This window comes from Triturus cristatus, chromosome 12, assembly GCF_964204655.1.
Source record: "Triturus cristatus chromosome 12, aTriCri1.1, whole genome shotgun sequence".
Classification (NCBI taxonomy): Eukaryota; Metazoa; Chordata; class Amphibia; order Caudata; family Salamandridae; genus Triturus; species Triturus cristatus.
In genome coordinates this window covers 205457487-205480804 of record NC_140595.1, presented here as the reverse complement: position 1 = coordinate 205480804, position 23318 = coordinate 205457487, and the positions used below count along the sequence as shown (strand labels likewise).

Genomic DNA, 23318 nt, shown 5'->3' with positions numbered 1-23318 from the left:
CTAACTCGATACTCATTCATGGGAGCCAAGGTCAGGCAGCGGCCTCCCAGACGTCTTCTGCATCAGTCAAAAGATGTGTCGCAGATTCACCAAAATGGCGGGTCCAGACCTGCTGCTCTCAGAAGGCACTGACTGATTCACTCCATTCAGGGGATTTGAGACCAGCTCTATGGGTTGCTTTCCTTTGAACCTTTTTGAAAATGGCATCTTGTGTCTCCACATAACTGACAGGCTTCAATGCATGTGAATTCTACAAAGAGCATGTTACATAAGGGAGAGTTATCCTAAAGCTGATTCTAGCTCAATGGCTGAGGAGTTTTAGGGTTCCACGGGTTCATTTTGTTTCGCTCACTCAGATATGTATCTCGTAGGTTTCATCCCTGGTGATAAATCTGATTAATTTCGGATTTCAATCCTTTTCCAAAAAATCAGATTCGTTTTTTTGTTCATTCCCAAAGTAATTCCTTCTGTTTAAATAATTATTATGGTGGAGACCCCTCTCCTTTGCCCCGCCTCTTCCTTTATAACCAATTTTCTGTACTTTATGCCATTAAAACTTTTATTCCAACCTACAAACCATTAAACATTACCATTGCCTTTATGCCTTACCTGTATCCTGTCCTATTTCTTTTTTTAGCATTTTTTGTTTTTACCTTCCCGGTTTCCCCCTAGATTTTTGTATTTCAAGATTGTTTTCTGAGAATTACACGCCACCTCATTTGTGTCTATGAGTGCGCTCATGAAGGACCAACGGACACTCCCTGCTAGGAATCACTGTGCTGGGGTCCATGTCTGGCCCAATGACTTCTGTCGTGATACACGGGTGCTAGATAGGGCCAACAAACGAGGATCATTTCATGTCCAGGAATGAGTCTCAAAATCCACAGTGCAAAAAGAACCCTCAAGTTCAAGCAAGATCTAGGGGCTGAGTTATATGTTGGTTGTAAGTCGCAACAGATTATCATTACCACCAGGATAATGGTCAGCCCACCGGATTTAGATGCAGGCGGGCCATAGATTTGGCTTGGCGGTGACTACTTCGTCACCGCCATAGCTAAACCTCTCTGACGGCCGATGGAGAAAGGGCCATCAGAGAAATGGCTATATGTCTGTCCACCCAATCAGGATGGGCGCACATTTAGAAATGTTTTTACTGTCCATCACTTCCAGGCAAACACTGGCCGTGAGGGACAGTAAAATGCTAATAATGCCTTGCCCGCTCTCCATGGGAGATGACCCCCGTGGCAAGAGGAGCATCACATTTTTTATTTTCAAAAAGAAAATCCTGTTAAAGGATTTACTTTTTTTTTTTAATAAAAAAAGAAAATTGTTGGCATCATGCTGACGTTGTCCTGCACCAAACAGCGGAATGCATTGAAAGGAAACGCAGCAATATAATGCATTATAAATGGCCTGCTTGACGGTCATTTTAAAATGTGGCGGGCGGTCCCTTCGCCAGGGGATCTAAGTAATTTACTCCATCCCCCAAGCAATACGACGTGCTGTCCGCAAACGTATAAGTGAAACCCATAGTCTAGTGGTTTAGTTGTCGACAACTGGAAAAATTGTGTGATCCCTTTTTGGGCCCAGATGTGAGTGCTTAGGAATGAGACTGTGTGCATTCAATCAGGGTTAGCCATAAATTAGTTTGCAATTTGATTAAAACTTCCAGCCGTTAGCAGCATCGACCTCATATTGGAAAATGGCCATAAAATAGATTTCCATTAAAAGTAGGAGCAAATGAAAATCAACATTGGGGAATGGAGAGAGTTCTTCAATACATGTCATATCTTTTATGCAGACACTTTGGCCAGGGTTGGATTTAAAACCATTTTCCTTGCCCCTGAGCGCAATGTAGAAACTCAGGGGCATATTTACAAGGAGTTAACGCCCCCAGAACGTCACTTTTCCGACATTCTGGTGGCGTTAAGACCTTCGCCTTATCTACCAGGCGGCACTGAGCCACCTAACATGGCTTAACGCCGCCTTGTAAATAATGCCCCCATTCACGCAGCACTTAGTGTGACAGGGGCGTACAATGGGTGTTGCAGTGGGCGTTCCGCCGCAACATCCATTGCTTTTTGATGCTGACCCATATCTACAATGTATTGGGCAGCGTCAAAAATATCACCAGGGAATACCTGGTCTTAAGCAGGCGATAGGATGAGAAATGTTTAATTTCTCCTCGTATTTTGCTCTTTCTATGGGTGCTGCGTTCTGCAGCAGGCATAAAAACAGCAAATCACCTTTACAGATTGTTTATATGCAGGAAGGTGTCCCTTACTGCACATAAACAATCACCCCTGCAGCGCAGACACCTGTGCAACATGGCGCAAGGGTGCCTGCGCTAGCGAGCTTCTCTAGTGCCAGCACTAGGGCAAATGAAGGGGTGCGCCACATTCTTGTAAATACGGTGCATCCCTACATTTTGAAACTGATGGAGCGCGACATTACCAATTTGGCCTAACCACGCTCCGCCAGTTTCTAGTAAATATGCACCTCAGTTACCAGCAAGGATCCTGTGCGGCTCGTCTCCCGCAGCTAGCGCCTCGTCATCACTGTAGGGATTTGTACTAGAAGCTGGGGAATCCCTTCTGCTCCACAGAGGTAAAGAAGCGCCTCCGCTCTTGGTGAATGATTCCAGTGGTAGGGCCATTAACCCAGCACACGTATGCCTGCCTTCGGCAGGAACACTCTAAATGGGGTAAGTTTTCACAAGATCTCTTGTTCAGCACTACAAAGTGAGGAAGAGTCGTCAAAGGCTTAGGCCATCGCAAGGGATAGCAGCGTCCAGAAGTAGCCTTACATAACACTAATCCACAAGACACACACAGACTGCAGGTGATCAGCTTACTGTTGTCCCACTCCAGCACATACTGCAATCTCAAAGCGGACTCACTCAATGCCATCACTACAGGTCAGTACCAAGGAAATGTATCAAATATGAGAGCGCAGCACGGAAGCCATTGCCGCTTTTTAGGTCCAGCATTCGAGACCTCTTGTATATACTTTTTTTTTTTAAACATAATTTTATTGATTCTGTAATATAGGACACCACATAAAAATAATTAACAATGACAATAGTAGCTGCACCTTACAAATGCCAATAATGAAAAACCAAACAGTACATTCACATAAAAGAAAACTAAATAGCTGCACAGGAGTTAAAGATAAACAAAGAGACGATCCATACAGAACCTAGGCAACGCAGAATAGGCACAAAATACATAATATCAGCCTATAATATCGGTAACATTCGTAGCATAAGCAAGGGTGAACTGTATATTGTTTCATCCATCTTATCTATAACACGCAACAACAAAAAAATATAGTAAAATAACCAACTCCCACTCCCCCTGTTCACTGGTTCGTAAATACTGAATGGTATCCTAGACTCATATGGGACTATCCCTTGTGCACATAAAATGTATGGTAAATAATAGTGTACAAGGACATGTAATGACAACCCTGACGGATACTCAAAGGACAGTCGTGCACCCGTACACTATATTTATAAAACTGACAGTGGCCACATAAATACAAGCAAGTCTTTCAGGGAAGTACAGGAGTAATGGGGTGGGTCGCAACTATCGGTGACACCGGAGGTGTAAAAGAATCTATAGCTCTAAAAGCTTCCAGCATCTGATTCCATTCTAATGAGATAGGAGTCTTACGCAAGCCCCGAAGTTCCTCCTGTCGGAGTATAGTACTTTCGGCTATTCCCCATCGTATGAATTCAGTGTGCCAGTGCAGTGGCGTAGGTGAAGAGGCAGATTTCCACCTCATCGTAATTACCCGCTTAGCAATTAGTATTGCCAAGTCAGCAAACCTCAACTGTACCTTCTGCTTCTTAGGGCGCCCATGGAGGCCTAAAAGACAAGCTTCTGGAGATAGCCAGTCATGGGTGTTAGTAACTGGTCGAACGGTATGAGTGACGGCATGCCAAAAGAGACGAAGTCTAGGACAGGCCCAGAGCATGTGGAGGAGATTTGCATCTGCTTCCTGACATCTAGGGCAGGAGAGTTGGGCACCCGAATATATAATATTAAGGCGGTGTGGTGTAAGGTACGCTCTATGTAAGATCATTGATTGAATATATTTAAAACGATCATTACGGGAAACTTTCTTAGGGAATTCCAAGATTGCGGCCCATTCTTTATCTGTGATTTCCCTGTTGAGATCTACTGACCACCGAGTAAGAGTAAGGATGTGCTGGAATGAGTCCTAATACCCCTATACAGCCAACGGGGTAGATGACGACCCTCCCCCATTAAGTGTATCGCGTGAACTAAAGCATGTGTAGGAGGTTCGGGCCCATCAGGGGCCCAGTGTTGTTTAATATAACAAACAAATGTTGCATGTAAGAGGAATAAAGCCGAAGGAACTCCATGAGCACGTTGAAAATTATCATGATCAGTCAGGGTGGCCTCAATAAACATCGTACCCACTGTCGAGCCCCCTCCGGTCGTCCATGGGGATAACCGTTTAGGAGTGACCGTCCCGGCAGCAATAGGGATTCCCATTAATGGTATATTACCGGAGTATGGAATGTTTTCTTTAGTATATTTGAGTGTTTGTTTCCAATAGAGGAGCGCCGTGCTGAGTAAAGAAGGGAGCGCATGTGGAATCCTACCATGGGGTAAGAGCATGCTGTGCAGAGAGCCCTGGCATAAGAGTCGAGGAGTGTATTATATTTCCTGCAGTTGGCAACCCGCTAACCAGTATGAAAGCCATTGTAGTTGGCTGGCCAAGCAATACGCTTTAAAATCAGGCGCTCCCAGACCGCCCTCCTCCGGTCTCAATTGTAATGCTGACAGCGCTATTCATCTGCGGCCACTGCCCCAAACAAGTTCAATCAATAATGAATTCAGAGTTTTATAAATGGAAGACGGAATCACGACAGTTAAATTAGCAAAAACATATAATAGGCAGGGAAACATCACCATCTTGGGGAGTGCAATTCTTCCCATCACTGACGGTGACAAAGAAACCCAAAAGCAGATCTGCTTCCGAAGGGAAGCGATAGCCTTCAGTATGTTGCCGTCAATGAAATCTTGTGGGGATCTATAAATTTGAATACCTAAATATTTGAACGTGTTGGGCACCGTCTGGAGTGTTAATTCATCAAACAAAACAGGATCTGGATTGTCCCAATAGCGCATAAAAAAGGCGTAAGACATGGTAGCATTAATTGCCAAACCGGAAACCAATTCAAAGCATTTAAAAATAGATGGGATGGGTTCCTTCAAGGTTAAGGTCTTTGAAAAAGAGGATCAGGTCATCAGCATAGGCAGAGACTGTGTGAGTTGTTGTTAAGCAGAATCCCAAGATCTATGGCGTCGCTCCGGAGTCGGAGAAAGAGAGGTTCTATCGCCAATACAAATAGCAAAGACGATAGGGGGCAGCCCTGGCAGGTAACTCCTATTATTGAATAGGCTGCGGAAATATGTGAACCAGTACGGGCACGCGCCGTTGGGGCGCCGTATAGGAGCTGCACCCATTGTAGATAACCTTTAGGAATACCATATCGTTCCAAGGCGGCCCACATGTACTGCCAAGAGAGGGTATCAAAGGCTTGTCGCATAGCAAGGGAAATGCATCCCGCCGTGGGGGACGTGACCGCCGCTGCATCCATAATATAATGGAACCGCCATATATTAAGTGAGATGTTGTGGCCCGGAACGAAGCCGCATTGATCTATATGAACCAGTTTAGAAAGATAAGGAAATAGTCGGTTGGCCAATAATTTACTGAGTATTTTAAATTCAGTGTTCAATAAGGAAAGCGGGCGATAGCCAAAAATTTCACGGGGTCTCTGTTGGGCTTAGGGAGAGAAGTCACCAGTGCTTGCATGGTCGTTAGGGGTAAGGCAGATTTGGCCAAGGCCGTATTGTAAAGGGTCTTGAGGTGGGGGACTAGTGCATCGACATACAGTGCATAAAATTCCACGGGCAGGCCATCAAGGCCGAGGGTCTTATTTCTGGGCAAAGCCTTAACAGCTTCCTTAATTTCAGTGGTAGTTATAGGGCCTTCCAATTTAGATTGAATGTCAGCCGACAACTGGGGGAAGGGCAAGCCGTGGAGGAAGACCTCGATATCAACAGATGAAACAGTAATAGGGGCAGTGTACAAACTGCGATAATAAGTAGAAAATGCTAGATTAATGGTCACTTGAGTAGACGCAATCGTTCCGTCAGGGAGAGAAACTTCAGTAATGGGCATTGGAGGGGGCGAATCTCTAATCAGTTGAGCCAGAAGAGTCCCCGACTTGTCAGCGTCTTTGTGACTATGTTGTGTATAAGACGCATATTCCATTAGCCGGAGTTGCTCCAACAGTTCAGCATATTTGATTCTGGCCTCCTGAAGGGGCGAAAGTTGTGACGGGTCAGTCTCGAGCCTATTAAGAGAGGGCTCCACCGTGGCGAGATTTTTATGAACTTCCTGCCGGACTCCCACCACTGCCCCAATATCCGTGCCCTAGATAACGGTCTTGAAGGCATCCCACTCCACAAGAGCAGATGAAGCCATCCCAGCGTTTTTGATGACGTAATTTCTGATAGTGGTGCCCAGAGTGTACCGAAAAACTGCATCCTCTAGCATTTGTGGCCAAAGCCACTAAGTGGGGACCGGTGTAGGGATTCTACCCCAGGCCAGTGTCACATCCATAGGGTTTTGATCGGACAATGTTTTTCCCAGATATGTGGATTCCATCATTTGGAACATCAACAATGAAGTAAAGAATATGCAATCAATTCTAGTGTGCAATTGGTGTGGAGGGGAATAAAATGAATATTCTCTACAGCCAGGGCCCACCATATATCTTGTAAAGACCAACCTGTTGCCCAGGCGTGTAAAAACTCTGCATGTTTAGTGGGTACAGCACCTCGTAGTGGGTGATGTGATTGATCTAGGTGGAGATCTAGGACCGAGTTAAAGTCACCCCCAATAATCCAAGGGATATGCGCCCAGTCTGATAAAACAGTGTTAAGCTTGGTCAGGTAAGCATTCTGTTCAGAATTTGGGGCATACACACAACCAAGAATCACCGGGGAACCATCCAACCTCCCAGATAACAAAACATATTGCCCTTCAGGATCCACCCGTTAATCTATTAAGGTAAAGGGCACCCCACTTCTAATCCAAAATTAGGACCCCCTAGCAAAAGCAGAATAAGAGGTATTAAAAAAACTGCCCCCTCCATTTTTTACGCATTTTAGAAATTTCCGAATTAGTCAGATGAGTTTCTTGAATAAAAGTGATATGAACCTTGCGTCTATTCAGTTGAGCATAAATACGATGTCCTTTCTGCAGGGACCCCATTCCCTGAACATTCCATGTCAACAATTTATATTTACCCAAAGCAGTCCGTCACGAGACCGTAAATCAGATCCTAAAGCATGAACTAGAGGACGATACCCTCCCTGATCACGCCATGCCTTTTTTATCCTTTCAGGAAAACAGTCTTGTGACGACGCCTACAACATAGTACCACAGGATTACGGGCCCTTTAAGAAGCACCAGGTATCTGTGGCTAGCCTCGCCTCAGCGAGTGTGTCACGTATAGCGTCTTCCCTGAAAGGCCGAAAAAAGGACGTAGAGGAAGAACCCGGAAGACGTGGTGTGTACGCGGGACTTCAGAAGACGCCGGGAAAAGACGCCGTCTACAAGTCCAGCCAGCGGAAGTCCCTCCTGACACCGACGCCAGAGCCTGAAGGAAACAACGGAGCCACGGGGGTCTCATCCGCCGTTTCTGACCAAGAACATAGACTACAGCGACACCGCGCAGAGACCTGCCACGCTCCTGGAGGAGCGTGGCTTGTAGAGGTACGTGCCCGTTTACGGGCATTAAAGTGGAGGCGGGTTACCGACACCGAGTGAACCTTGCACATCAGTGCCTGTTTTCCCCCTTCCCTCACATTGGTGGCCGGCTGGTGCATATCACCTCACTCCCTATCCCCGTAGAGATAAGCACTTGAGAAAGAGACCTCTGACTCTGGTTTCTTTGTGTTTTTTTTTTCTTTGTTCTCTTCCGAGCATCCTACAAGCAAGAGGATCCAAGCACCGCGTGACACGAGTTAAAGACGTTTTGAGCCTGTTCCCCTGCACAAATTACGGAGAATGGTTGTCTGTCTAAGTGTCTAAATAAATAAAGAGAGGTCAAAAGAATAGATAAGTCTCACTCCGTCCTTACCGCCTGAGCATTTTAACACAGTCATAATAGAGGGTGATATCGTACCAGTGCACCCCGTCAGAAGCTGTGGAGCACAATGAGAGAGACAATGCGGCCCGAATCAGGAACAAACATCCCATAATTAAACAAAACCCCAAAACTAGGTTGGTCCAAACTGACATTGCAACACAGCACATTCAAACTGCTATATACTGCAGAAACTGCAGGTGGGGTAGGCACCAAAGAGAACATGATCAAGCCTGTGATGTTGAGGCTATACCCTAGGCCGGACCTTATGTTGAAGAGAAATAAAAAAAAGGCCAAACCTGGGGGGGAGAGAACAAATTAAAGTCACATTTGCATAGTGTACTTCTCCCCACATGTAAGTCATGTCTGGTGGCACATACAAGAAGGGCCTGGGAAGGCAGAAGAAATGAACTTATACATGAAGATCCATATCATGATCAGATCTCTACGAACTACAGAAAAAAGTGGAAATTGCATTAAGAATGAGCATACACATTAAACAGATAGGATCATACTGGCGACACAATCATGTTACCCATATAAATCCTTCACAATCTGAGGAGTTATGGAAGGAAACAAAACCTCATTGCTTTCAGAGTCAGAGGGCAATGGGTTGTCGTCGGATTGTTCCGAGGACGTGACCTGTGTAGTATCCCGGAAAGAAGCAGCAGCCAATAGTGCAGATTCCCGATCCGTAGCAGCCTGGGCCGAAGTAGGCCTCCGAGCCGAGGCCAGTCGGTCCGCTCTGATGCGTCTCAATTTAACAGGCTGTGATGGTAATTGTCGTATCTGCTGATCTATGCCGTCCAAGGACTGGGGGGACAGAGTAGACTCTAACCATGCGTTAGCTGCTTCAGGATGTTCAAAACAATGAGCCTTCTGTTGATAAATAATTTTCAAACGGGAGGGAAACAACAAAGCATAGGACAATTTGAGAGCTTGAAGCTTTTTCTTGAGGTGCTGATAGGAGGTTCCTTGCCGCTGCACCTGAACGGTGTAGTCTGGATAAAGTGAAATTCAAGAATTTTCATACTGGATAGGTGCATTTTCGCAGGCTTTTTGCAACAAATGGTCACGATCCCTATAGTTGTGAACGCGGACAATAAGAGGTCTGGGGGGGAAGTCCCGCCGTCGGCCTGCCGGTGGGAATACGATGTGCACGTTCTATACAAAAGAAATTGGAGAGATCCTCTGGAGCCACATGATCTCGAAGCTACTGCTCAGCAAAGCGGGTTGCATCCGACCCCTCCGACCGCTCCGGCATACCTATGATGCGAATGTTGTTGCGTCAGCTCTTCCTTCCACATCCTCCGCCCTATCTAGCAGGGTAGCAAGCTGGTTTTGCATTTGTGTCATCTGTTTGGAGTGTGCTTTTTGTTGTGGGACCGATTCAGCAAGGGTCTGAGTATGGTCTTTTACAGTGTCCGAAAGCTTGGCATGGTCTGCCCGTAGGATATTGAGGCTGGTAGTAATGGTGCCCATCTGTTGTTCCATAGCCTGATGCGACGCCTTTATCTCAGCAAGAATTTGGTCTAGCTTGTCCGGAGAGGGCGTTAGGGCCGTCGGCAGGACACAGCTGACCGAAGACGCCTGGGAAGCAGAGCCATGTTCTTCATGGGGTGGAGTGTCATCCACGGACATGTCCGGCTGTTTGCCCCTTGTACGGCCTTAGCGAGAATAGGGACGAGCAGCGTCAAAGAAGGGCCCAGCAGGTGCAACCTTAGGGGACCTCAGCGTGCAGACGCTGTGTAGAGCAGACAGGGAGGTCTGTATCAATCCAAATCCAGAGGAATGTGAGCGTGCCAAGGAAGGAGGCACGTAAGGGTATCTCGTGATGCTCAGGCCGGGGGTCCCAGGCCGCGGCAACACTGGTCATAAGGGTGCACAGCATCTAGATTGCACCCCTCGTCCCCAACCTCAAGAGCCTGCAGGCGGTATGATGGCATGCATAGGCAGCAGTTCGTAGGATTCACTGTGGGGCTAGAGAATACCGCAGTGGCCAGAGCAAACGCAGGCCCAAACAGGTTCCGGTAGACCACCACCGTCCGGGCAACAAGGGACCACTCAACAGTCCCAACAACTCAAGGCAGATGGCCACAGGCAATGTATCCACCGAAGCCCCACTGCTAAATCAGGCAGAAGCTAGGCGCAAGGAACCGCCACAGACAGAGAAAGGTCAAACGAGGGCAAAGTCCGAATCAAGAAGGCTATAACAGAGTGTCCAGGAGCAGGGGTAGCAGTGACAATGAGAGCGTCATGCACAGGTAAGCAAGTGCGTCACACGCCACTCCATGAGCCAGTCCCACAAATCAGCTGAGCAGTTTGCCACATGCCATACCAGAGGAGCCCCAGGTTCGAATTGGCGAGGATGTAGAAACAGGGGGCCCCACGAGTGGCACCAACACCCCTCCGACCAGCCAAGGGAGCGGGATCGATGCTGCAGGACCCACCCGCCCCAGCCTCGTGTGCCAGTCCAGGACACCACAACATCTCATTCTCGGGCACCGAGGACCGGTGAAGAGCCCCGCACACAACCAGGAGGCGATTTCCTTACTGCGCACCAGGGGCCCCAGCCAGTGCCGACACAGGAGCACTTAGGCCTCCAGGCCACCCACACAGAAAGCACCGAACCTCTGGCTGAATCAGCACGCTGTCATCAATCCCCGCTCGGAATCAAGACAGGCAGCAACTGAAGGCGAGCTTCCGGCATGATGAACAGGCCCTCAGCACCAGTACCTCGCAAAGGGCGGGCAGCTCGCAGCCACGCCCCAAAGCATACCCCGGAATCACGCCACAGAAGAATGTAGGCCACCGGCAGGGCAGGGTCACAGCAGCCAGCGGCAGGCTCAGACAGCTAAGCCTCGTCGTCACAGAGCCCACAAAAGCTGTGCGCAGGAACCAATGTGCCCAAAGGTATCCGCCACACTCGGAGAGGGAGGTAGGATGATTTTACCCCCCAGGAACAGGAAGTAGAGGCAGGATAATGAGGGTCCCTGCCGGGAGCTCCGCTAAGGTGCACCTGCCATGTTCGGCGGTTGGCCACGCCCCCTCCCTCTTGTATATACTTTAGTATATACTTATATGTATCTGTACTTTGTGGGCTCTGGAGATCAGCCCTAGGACTTGTCTGCTTCGGCTTAGGGAATTGTTCTTCTGTTCAACTGCCTCTATTTAACTGTCTTGATAGAAAACGACCAGTAAAGTAAAATACCAGAATTGTTTTCTGCTTGTTCAACTGCCTCTATTTAACTGTCTTGATAGAAAAACGACCAGTAGAGGTCAGTAAAATACCAGAATTGCTTTCTGCCAAGGGACTTTCTTTTCTTAAATTTTCGGGCAACTGCCGCTATTTAACTTTCTTGATAGAAAACGACCAGCAGAGGTCAGTAAAATACCAGAATCTCTTTAGCATTCTCTAGATTCCAGTCATAGAAATTGTCTTCCACGAGCACCCGTAGACAAAAATATATATTTTAAATCTTGTATTTTCAGTGATATGACCACCGAAGGCCCTCATTTTATATTAAAAACAGAGCTTTGGACTATCCCATTTCCCGCTGAAAGCCAATATTTCTCTCCATGTGTTCCCATACCTGGCGTGTCACGCAGTTTGGTGCTTACTTTCCCTCCATGTTAAAGAACAGTAGATGTTTCAGCACCTAGGATAATGTGCTGCATAGCTAAATACATATAAGGTCCCAAAGGCGAGACCGATTGCATTGCAAATGCTTTTTGTACTTGAGCCCAGGGATTTCACATTTGCTATCAAAGTGGGGGAAGTTCCTAGTGACTTGGTGGGTAGCACCCACTTTGGATAGACGCGGGGTGGAGAGGAGGAAAGTTGAAGGAATTTAATTTTTTGTGTTCTACTTAATGGATTTTCTCTAGTCAATGACCCAAGCGTGTAAGGCTGCCTCGGGCATAATTCTCCAAGGTGTCAAGCAGGATCGTCTGAGCGATGTCCCTAAACCCCACTGATAGGTCATGCACCAGTGTGTGCCTCTCTATACGGGTATCATCCCGGGGTGGACTGTGGCAGGCCCTGGGCAGCCTCCTTGTCTGGCATCCATTGGTAGCTTATTTTCACTGAGGCACCTCTTCCATGGAGGGCATATACAGCTCCATATGTTCTTTGTCAAAAACAAAAGGCGCCCAGCGACGGGCTGGAAAGTGCCCCTCTACTAGGATGAGAGTTAGAGGTGTTTTTTTAAGGAGAGGCTCGATGCACCATGAACTATTAAGGAACTAACATTGGAAAAGGATTTGTCTCAAAAGATGACCCAGCGTAGGCGTAAGTGCTGTGTATCATCATCAGCCTGCAGCAGTGAAGCTGGAAAGGAGTCTGAAGATGGTCTGAAGGTTTGAGAGAAGCCATGTCCGCACTGAGAGCTGTGGGAGTGCCTTGCTCAAGATCATGGCAGGTTTCAGTGCACTAGGTGCGGTGTGTTGAGGTGGCGGGAATAAAGGTGCCATCAAGTTCCTTCAGACAATGAAGATTTTCTTGAGAAGGAAATATGCCAGTTCATTACATCTGTCAGTCAAGAGTGAGAAGAGTGAGGAAGGAGCTGGGGCAGGTCGGTGTCTATTGGAAGCAACAGTTTTTGCCTTCTTTTGACAGATAGAAAGTTGCATACCGTATCCTGCACTATACCCCAAACTCTTTGTCCGAGTGTCGTTTTCCTTTTTGTCTTCCGTTACTCTGTTTGGGGGTGTCATCACTTTTCACAGCATTACATTTTCTAAATATCTGTCTAGCATTTAATCGCTCCAAACCCTATAGAATTAGCAGGTGAAACTGGGAATCCGATTTCTTACCAACTATAGCAGTTCTATGGGTGACTTCATGAAAAGGTCCTGCACCCTAGCCCCTGTACCTTAGATTCAGTGAATGTCATAAACTTCTGACTGGAGTACAGATCGGTCAATACTGAGCGACCCACTGTTTCCCACTTCCTGCTACTGAATCAGACACCCTTGAATACCACATTGCCCCACAGTGTCATGTCACCAAAGCAGCCAATGTGTGCTGTAGGTGCTCTCATCACTTTGTCCCAGAATGCGCTTGACCTGTTTTGGATGATCTCTGAGAGCCCCCCAGAGTGGGTATACCTGTGCTGATTAACTCAATGGTGGCAGACAAAGTCTTGAACCATTTTTGAAAGCGGATTTAGAGAGACTCTCATTAACCAGCATATCACCTGTGTTTGGGCCACTCATAGGGGCATATGTACAAGGGGATATCAACACCAGAACATTCGTTTTAGTGACCTCCTGGTGGCGATATCCCCTTCTCCTTATTTACAAAGCGGTGTTAAGCCACTTAGCGTGGCTTAACGCCACCTTGTAAATAAGGCCCCTTTTCATGCTTCACTTCGCGTGAAAGGGGCGTGCAATGTGTGTTGCAGTGGCATTGCAACTTTACCAATTTTGGAGTAACACCGCACACTGACATTGTATTGTAAATATCCCCTTTGGAGTCTTCATATTTCAGGAGCACTCAGCCCTCTTCTCTCGGTGGGTAGTATAAGTTTCTCATACCCCACCTCTAACAAGTGCTTTCCCTAGTAAAATGTAGCTATCATCTTACCTAGCTTTCCAAACCACTCAAGGAGAACCCCCATCATCACAACCTGAAAGTAAAAAAAGAGCTGTAGGCATGAAAAGCACCCTCATTCATACAATTCCAGATGGGAGTGACAATGGACAAAAATCTAGAGAGTTCCCTAATCTTGGAATGCAGAAAACTCACCATATCATACCAAGGGAAATCAGCATGAACTTGAACACCGTAATATTTTAACAGGCTTTACACATCGTTCCCCTGAAGAACCACACTCCACATCATTTGATCTCTAACAAGCTCAGCTCTATTCAGAAACAATCAGCTGCCTATAATCTATTGCAGCTTGCTTAGCTTTTACAGTAGATGATTCCCCCCACAAACACAACTAACACATACTCCACCCACCCATGGGAGAAAGAAAATAAAGAGAGACAACGGCTTCTCAATGAACAATCACATTGCTGCATTCCAACAGGTCATCTCTACCACTCTCGCCCACCACAACTAACACAAACTCCATCCACCCATGGTAGAAAGAAAATTAAAAGAGACAACTCCTTCTCAGTCACTGCTCTCATGTCTCATTTGCTGCATTCCAACAGGTCATCTATACACGTAGTAGTTGACAATACCATAGCAGCCCAAAATCTCAACTCCTCAATAGCAAAAAAACTCATACTCACCCACCAAGGGAAACCCTACTAAATCACTGCTAACTCTTTTTGAACAAATCAGTGATGGCATAGATCCCCCCCCCCCGAACCGAGTACCCTTAATGACACACAACACACTCAAAATGAAATACTGCTCTTACCAAACTCCCTCTGCTTCACTATTGGGACAGGAATGTACCCTGCTTGCTATACAGCCATGTTTCACTGCTTTAAATGCCGAAAAGTGTGTGAATCTGGTATTCTGACTTTAATTTTTGGCCCTGAAATCACACTAAACTGGTGTGTGTGCAGAAGCCTAGGCCTGCCCCGGCCAATGGGTGGTCCAGGACTTGTCTTGGGGCCTAGAGGGACTCAACAAGCATGCCCTCATAGTGAAAGTGAACTACTGCCTCTGTCCTGGGAGTAGTCAGTAAAGCAGTTGTGCCAGTTAGCACCGCCATTTAGTAGATAATGGGGTGAAGGTTGGGACTACCCTTTTGCCTGTCTCTGATGACTGCCCGGCTGACGACAGCAAAGTGCAGAAAACTCACACCACGTTACGTTATATGCTTCAAAGATCAGGACCACGTTACTTTGGCACATCAGCCTCTTAATAATAATCTTTTTGTTTGTCCAAATTGGACGTTTACTGTAGACATAATGGCCTAATCGGCATTATAGACAAATGTAGTCTCAATCTCTTGCTGTGTCAATGGAAGGGGATCATAAATCGGGAGTATACAGTGGAACAAACTGAATGACTCCTTCCCCCTTTTTGCAATTCGATTTCGCAAACAATAATACACTCGCACTGACGAAGTTCTTCAAATAGAACAAAACGTGTTGGCTGTTTGGTGTATATTTCGTTATTGGAAAGAAGAATAAAGAAATTTTGAACATTACAAACATTGGATGAACATTTGTAAAGTTGACTGTTTATAAATATTTGGAATATGTGGTGCAATCTATAGTGGGCAAAGTGTTTGTTGGTTAAATTAACCGTCCCTTTGGAACGTCAGGGGCAATAGTGTTGCACATGATAGGAGCATAAGGCTCATTGTTTTGTTTAAACATAGGAGGGAAATATATTCTAAGGACTTGTGTCTCAATTAGAAGGAGGTGCATCACAAACCAATTGTGTTTGTATGGTTCAGCTGTTCCTCTGTTGCTTTGAACCTCGCCACTGTTAGCCTGATCGGCCTGGGGCGACCCAACTACACCTCGCAGCTGCCCCGATTCCACCAGTTAAAGACCCTTCCCACTCTCGACCCATTTCCCCTCTTTCAACCCACCCCTCCCAATTAGTCACAGCCCCTTACACAGGCCGCACAACGCTGCTCGGACGTTGCTGACAAAACTTCCCAATGTCCTAGCACCCCGAAGGGCTAGGGTATAGACGAAGACAAATCACTCTCCAGGGCGTGGTGCTATGGACTAATGGTGGGACAACGCACTGTAAGGAGTACAATGTAATGTTGTATTGTAGCTGTCCCTATACCTTGTTAACCACAAAGCCTCAATAAAATCTGTTTAAAAATAAACTACATTTGGGTGAATACACATTCAGAAGGTACTTGCTTTCCTGAGATCATAGTGTTTATTGGGCACTATTGATGTACGAGTGTGAATATGACTGTTGTCTCTGTGTGAATGAGGAAACATGTATTGTCACCAGTATGTTGACGGTGTGTGTGGACTAAGAAGTGAAGAATCAATGGCTGTGTTTAATTGTATTCTGTTATTTTTTAGGTCTCGCCTGACCCAGCGCATGCGCTGGTCTGGCGAGACATTTTGTGAGAGCTCCAAAAAGTGCTACCAGGTCAGCCTAGAGCTACAGTGCATGTGCGCGGGCACGCGCGCCGCGCTTGACCGAGGTTACTTTCGCTTTGATATTTGATCGCAATAACTTTCGCGGCCGCACGTCCGCTTGGCATAGACAATAGGTCTCGCTTTTGGGACCTTATAAGTATTTAGTTATGCAACTGTTGCATGGCTAAACACTTATAAGGTCCCAAAGGCGAGACCTATTGGCTATGCCAATGCTTGTTTGTTTTCCATTTGTTACAGAATTTGATTTACACACTGGGAGTTATTGGGTTTTTTCCTGAAGAAGGTGATGATCAAAATATAGCGCCCACCGAAATGCGTCGATGCACTGATAAGGAAAGCCTACTATAAATCCATGTGGACAACTGTTATTGAGGACAAAAAAACAATGAATTATCTCATGATATAACAATTGGTCTATGTAAGATTTATTGGTTTTTTCCGTGACTAGGAATCATTTTCCTGCCTGTTCTCCCAATTCTTATTGCTGCTATAATAATATGTAATTATTTTTTTTGTGATTTTGTTCAATTTGATGGATTGTGTTCCTTACCTGTATGGTTTTTAAATTGTTGTTTTATGATGAATTTTGATAGGTATTGTGATTTTTAATATATGTGATTTCACATTTTTTTACATTGTACTGAATAAATTTGCATTGTCCATTTGATCTCATTTGATTACTTGATTCATGGTTCCTATGTTTACTTTTTACATGTTGGAGATATAAGGTTCCTATTGTGAGTTTGGATTTATGAATGTGTATTTACCCAAAGGGGGTTTCTTCTGACTTAGCTCTATTTTGGTACCCTTCTTCTTTGGTGGTTTTGTGTCCCTCTCTCTTTTTCTTTCTTAGATAGAAATAAACTATATCTCGCAGCTGTAAAACCGATCGGCCAGGGGGCCACTGTGAGCCTGATCGGATGGGGAGGTCCCACCTGCACCACACCACTACAAACCAGACCATCCGGAGAGATCACCACAACTGAGGAGGCCATGCCGGAACATCCAGATCAGTGCTGCTTCCTGCCAGGACCACCGACCCCTAAGAGGGACTCCTGTAAGTGTGGATTTCGTCCAGCCTGTTGCCTGACCTGCGGGGCAAACACTGTAAGGCTCCCCCACGACCAGAACCTACGGGCTGCGGTGCTCTTAAATATGATACTCTACACCTGTGCCTGATTTGTGCCTCTGCCATCAGTATTGGGGACTATGGTGGAGAGAGGACATTGCAACGGGAAGGTGTAACTTTATATGAAGAATGTAACCACAGTTTCTACCCTGTATTCATTATTGCATTGTGTAGGCTTTAATTTTGCTGAGGAATTAAAGTACTTGCTTTTACAAAAAGAAAAGCACTGGGCTGGACATTCAAGTGATTGTGTCTGATGGCTGATAGTTCACTTCTGACCTCTTCCCGCCCCCCCAACCTACCTCTCTCTGAAGCTTTGCAATGCTCAGCCTCACTACCCTGACAGTCAAGTGTGGAAAGGGATGTAGTTGGCCCAGTCTACAGAGTCATAGTGAGACGACTCCAGGACACTGGTTTCAAAAGACCTTAACGACCACAGTTGAAACCCAGTGACCCCTGTCTACCGTGCTCCCCAAAATAAGGCCTCCTCATCCCTTGCCACCCACCTAAGCTGTATGCTTGTCACTGCTAGATTGGTATCCAAAATCAAAGAACAATCTATGACCTCCCAGCAGGCAGAAAATAAATCTCTTTCTCACCATGGACACTTGGATGATATATGGCTCCAGTACTCCATCAGATATTTTCACAAGGATATTGATGCTTCATGTGGAATCAAGACGACAAGCATTGGCAAAGCCAATAGATCTTACCTTTCAAATGCATTACCTGATGCTTTGAGCTGAGGATCCCTCTTTACGCAACACAGGGTACGGGGAGTAACAAAGGCACTGGCTTTGAGTGACAATTACAAAATGCCCCAAAAAAGCTAGATGAGGCAGGGCAGGGGAACTAAAGAACGGATTTGGGGAAGAGAAAATAACAAAGAGCGCACAGGGAAGAGTGATTTGATGCTAAAGTAGCACACACACAGTGCAAGAAAACAGATACACCTCCATGAAGTGCTGAAAGAAAAATTGTTCAACAAATCGTCAATTAAAAGTCATAGCAGCAAAATTCCTGCCATCCATTTCTTATGGATCAGAAATGTTAAACACTAAGGACTCAAAAGTTTTAAACACAGTACACTCTAGCCTCCTTTTAAATAAATTATTCTCAATTCCATGCTATATTTCTCAAGCCCAAATAAGATTGGAATACAGATTTTAAAAAAACCAGATACCAACAAGACAAGGAGTTCTGGGCAAATACTACTGGAGAATGAGGGCAGGAGATGAAAACACCTTAGCCTACCACTGTTGGCAGAAGGTCGAAAAGCAATCCAGGTTGAGCGAGTAAGTATATCCAGTCTTAAAACAATCCCTTTCAGCAATCAAGCTAGAGGAAGCTTGGCTCACAACATCAGCCTACTACAAGTTCAAACAATTAGCCAACAAAGCCATCAAGCTATAATCACTGTTAATAGATAAAGACCTCCTTGGCATCAAAACACACGTGTGGGCGGTGTTCCATCTTACAAATTGCTGAAACCTCAATTGTATTTGCTAGAACACTTCTCAGAACAGAATAAGCAGAATCTGATCCTATTGAGACTGAGATCCTTCCCATCGAAAGACCTTACCCGAAAATAGAAATGGACCAGGTCGATAAAATAATGCCGCCTTTGCAGTCACGGAGACGAGTCACTACTCCATTTGTTATGTATCTGTCCCGAGCTACTAAACATTAGGAAAACTCTCTTACGGCTAACACTGGGGAGAGAACAAATAAGGTCATGCAGAGTGGCTGTTATAAAATCTCTAGGAGGCTCTTCTGTCCAATTGTCTTGCAAGGCAATAAAATCTTTGAACCTAGCGGCAAAAGAACTAGAAAAGAACGACAGATGAACTGAACTTGACTAGGCAGAATTGCCTCGTTCATCTAATTTAAATTCTGCAGTTCAGACGCCATTAGCACTAGCACTTTATTATACCCCAGAGAAATATGCATGCTTGTGTACAGTCTTAACCAACTCATCTAGAAGCTTGCTTTCCTAGCAGGGCCGGACATTATATAGAAACAGTCGTAACACTATTTTACCACTTATCCAAATGGGTTTATCGTAATTGTATCCCAGAACAATTGTTAGATACTTCATGTACCAAGGTGGTTCGTTCCACCCTTTTATGATTTTAAAGAAATCAAATAAAAGTACAGTACACCTCCATGAAGTGCTGAAAGAAAAAGAAGAACATGTAGAACTAAGGATATAAGCAGTGGGAGGATACAAGTCATTTAATCAAAATGATCTAAAGAAGCTATGCTCCTAGAGAAGGGCAAACATAAGAAGAGGAAGAAAAGCTATTGAATAAGAAGCAAACAAACGAGTTATACTACAAAGCCAACCAATGGTAAGCAATAGGCTGACCCAACACCCACAGTAAAACATTGTTATAATACATAGGAGGCCTTTAACAATAGGCAGCTAAAAGCTGTCTGTAGGCGAGAACCAAAAAAGGAGGAGGTCTAGCTGTGATACTAAAGGAAGGCGTAACCATCACCAAAATGATTAAAGATATACGAACATCAGGAAATAAATCTCTACTGGCAATGTGCCAACCTAACCCAATTTTCGAATGCACATTTCTACTACTATACAGACTTCCACCAGAAAATGGACCATTCACAAATGCCTTTCTATCTTACCACCAACAACCTTAATTATGCATCCTCAGTGACCTAAACATTTGTTTTGACAACAAAAGAATACCCCAGCTCAATGCCATCACATCTAGACTAATCACCCTCAATTTATCTCTCATCATGTCAGGACCAACTCACGCAGGGACACACACACACTGGACGCTTTCTTCCGCAATCCAGAGATAGTGAACATCACAGAAATGTGCTCAAGTCCCATAAAACAACTGTTTTCTCATATCAATAAACCATAATATCCCAGGAAAACACTCTCAAGCTTAAGGACAAACTTACATAAAACATAATTCATACATAATAGACACATAAAACATACAATGCAGTAGATAAACACAAAAGAGAAGGTATATGACTGGGTGGACACTGCCTTCAAAGAGGTTAGCCTCCTGTGAACATCAAGACAACCTCTAGGAACTAGGGAATTATTGTGGATTCAGCCTTGCCCATGATCCCACAAGTCAACCAACAAGTCACAAATGGGACTCAGGAAATGCTACCAGAAAATGGTGCTATCCTCTAGATTTTCCCCACAATTAATTGTATAGCCCATATAAGTAGAAAAGTGTTGGTTTCATGTCCTTTACAATCTAAACTGCTAAATTATGGAATTTGCTCCTAGCAAATATACAAGCTACAATAAATTACTTGGAGTTTAGACGGCTGCTGCAAATGTGTTTATTTCCACTTGAACCTCAGAGTATAAAACAGAGTAAATATCATACTATTAACAGGAAGAGAAAACTTAGTGTAACAACAAGAATCTAGAAGAATAACATACACCTGACGATGACCTAAAAATTATTCTATATCAGAACCGCACTTCTAAGACTTCAGCAAAGAAGATGGAATACCTAGTTACATCTAGAAACGAGGATCATGTCCGGCTTTTATCACATCTATGAAGACCCGAACACCATTACTGAAAATCCAATAAGTGTCAGCAGTCAGGTAATTTGAAGGACATTTCATATACCTACTGTCTGAAACCATGTAGCCTTCTGATGTATATCACTTGACCTTGTAAACTAATTCCCAATGAACTCTTCCCACCAGATCCGCGGAGACAGATCCAAAGTACATATAACCGTATTCTCTAACAACACTACCGCCATCCAATAACAGTGGATGAGGACACTCAAAGGACAGAGTAGTAGACATTGCCCCAATTTGCATCAATAGCAACAATAAACAACAAGCTATACACTATAGCAGAAACTGCATGCAACTGATTGGTTTATCAACTCTAGTAATGCTACATTATATACAACTAACAGCTACACTTACAACTAATATTACACACTAACTATGGGCTTCTTGGAGTAATATAATACTTATCCACATAGCACATCAATGCCTCGCCTGGGGTAGTAAGTGCTATATAAATCTCCAATACAATATCTAAAGGGAGAAGTTACAATTGAACACTCTCTAAGTTGTGTTGCAGTTTCAGAGTACCTGGTCAACAGATATAACAATGATATATCAGTGTTCACTCTCAGCCCAGCATCTGGTCAAATCCCTTACTGGTCTCCAGAATATATGGTATTAAGTTCTGAGGTCGGAAAATGATATCAGAACTTAGACAGCATGTAGCAACATAATATGAGACACTATCCCAGTCTGGTTTCCCATATGAAGAATCTGCATTCCTGTTGTACACGGCTATGGTTCACTCACCAAAGCAAAAATCACAGATGACATAGGCATCCCTTAAGGGTGTCTCTACCTACATTCCAGCTTTTTGATACGGTAACATCCGTCCTGACCCTTGCCCTCAGAGAGGACTAAAGTCCTTCTATCACTTCATAAAATAGGGCACTAACATTTCATCACATTTTATGGCCCTCAAGATCTGGCTGTTCGACTAAGCCTCCGGGGCTTGCAAGCGCCTGGATACTCTATCGGGTGATTAGACAAACTTTATAAATCCTGATTGATTGATCACTTGCGTTGTATAGTAGCAAGAAATTGAATCAAAAGCCTTCCCACTGTCAAGGGTTGAAATTGCAAGCTCCTCTCTTCTTCATCCCTCAATTTTAGTTTATTCCATTCGTTACCTGAGAATATATGCATGTATAAAGCAGCACTATATACTAATCTGAAACCAATCTGATAGCTCTCTCCAAGCACCCAAATAATACCTATTATTATCCCTGCAACTTATTTTCAATCATTGTGTCCACCACAAAGATACCAGCCTGTATGCAGTACAATCAGAGGCATGTTTTCCATTCTTACGCAAAGTAGCAAAGTCATTACAATGGCGCCTTTCATCATGGGGGACATAATCCTTCCCAGGACTATTTGTAAAAATCTTACAGATGCAGAACCAATATTCCGAGTCCTTCCCTCCTTTTACCCAACTAGTGCTAACCCATCAGTCCTGAGGTGGGCCTCCGTTTTTAAAATAGCAGCAGAGTTTCCCATAGTTAGGTGTCCACTGCAGCAACTGCCCTAGAGGTAGGCAGAACAAGGGGACCCCCTGTTAGGCAGGCAATGGAACGACCCGCAGTTCTCCCCCCCCTTGCGGATGGGCTGCACCACCACCATTAATAAACAGGTTCTCTCCCGAGACTTCTTTAACCAACTTCATACCTACCCTTATAAGAGCCCCCGAACGATCTTTACTTACTTCAGCTTGCTTATATTAGGGTTTCTTTGGAACAGGAGATATCACAGGGATACAAAGAAAAAAACTTTTAAATCTTTGTATGATGGTGGTTTTTGTGCCGCAGACATTGTGTCACATGAATGCGCTTCTCACCTCATACTTATAAACGAGCGAGTCTTTGGCTGGAGTAGTGACTCTGCCTTTGCAGTCACAAGATGGGTTTTTAGGTGAGAGACCTTCACTACACTTCCGGTATGTAGGGCTGACGTCAAACAACCTTCCCCCTGCTACAGCAACAGTCTTAAGGCTGCGGCACCACACTTTGCAAGCTCTGGGGGGGGGAGCGGATTCAAACAAGAAGCACCTCTATGGTTGGGGGGCAAGCTTGGAGATGTGCATGACGTGAGGGGCTTCCGGGACTGACATGGCTTTTGGATATCCAAACTGGGAGACATCATGTGCAGCCCTACCCGTAGCTCCTTCACGAATCTGGGATCCGAGTCTGAAATGCACAAACAACCATTTGTCACTGGTTACAATTGTATCATGCACAACCGCCCAGCACAGCAGTCTGAAAGAGTACCCAGAGTTCCACATGCTAAAGGCTTAACAGCTGATAGGGGATTTAGGAAGACACGAAATATAGCTACAATCCCTACTACACCACTCTCTAGTGA

General features: G+C 45.0%; 2 protein-coding genes across 7 annotated transcripts in view; one reads left to right on the top strand and one right to left on the bottom strand.

Annotated features, from left to right (window-relative positions):
- Window positions 1–23318, top strand: part of LOC146773073 (uncharacterized) — a 682875-nt gene that overhangs the window by 154937 nt on the left and 504620 nt on the right. For 2 of the 5 annotated variants that reach the window (XM_085638325.1, XM_085638326.1), the window contains exon 1: window positions 17097–17300. The exons of the other annotated variants lie outside the window; for them this stretch is intronic. The gene's annotated coding sequence lies outside the window, so the exon portion shown is untranslated. Of the gene's footprint in view, window positions 1–17096; window positions 17301–23318 lie in introns of those variants that run through there. 5 annotated transcript variants of the gene reach the window in all.
- The window catches only part of PARD6A (par-6 family cell polarity regulator alpha), a 283775-nt gene that overhangs the window by 234421 nt on the left and 26036 nt on the right, over window positions 1–23318 (bottom strand). The window lies entirely within an intron of this gene.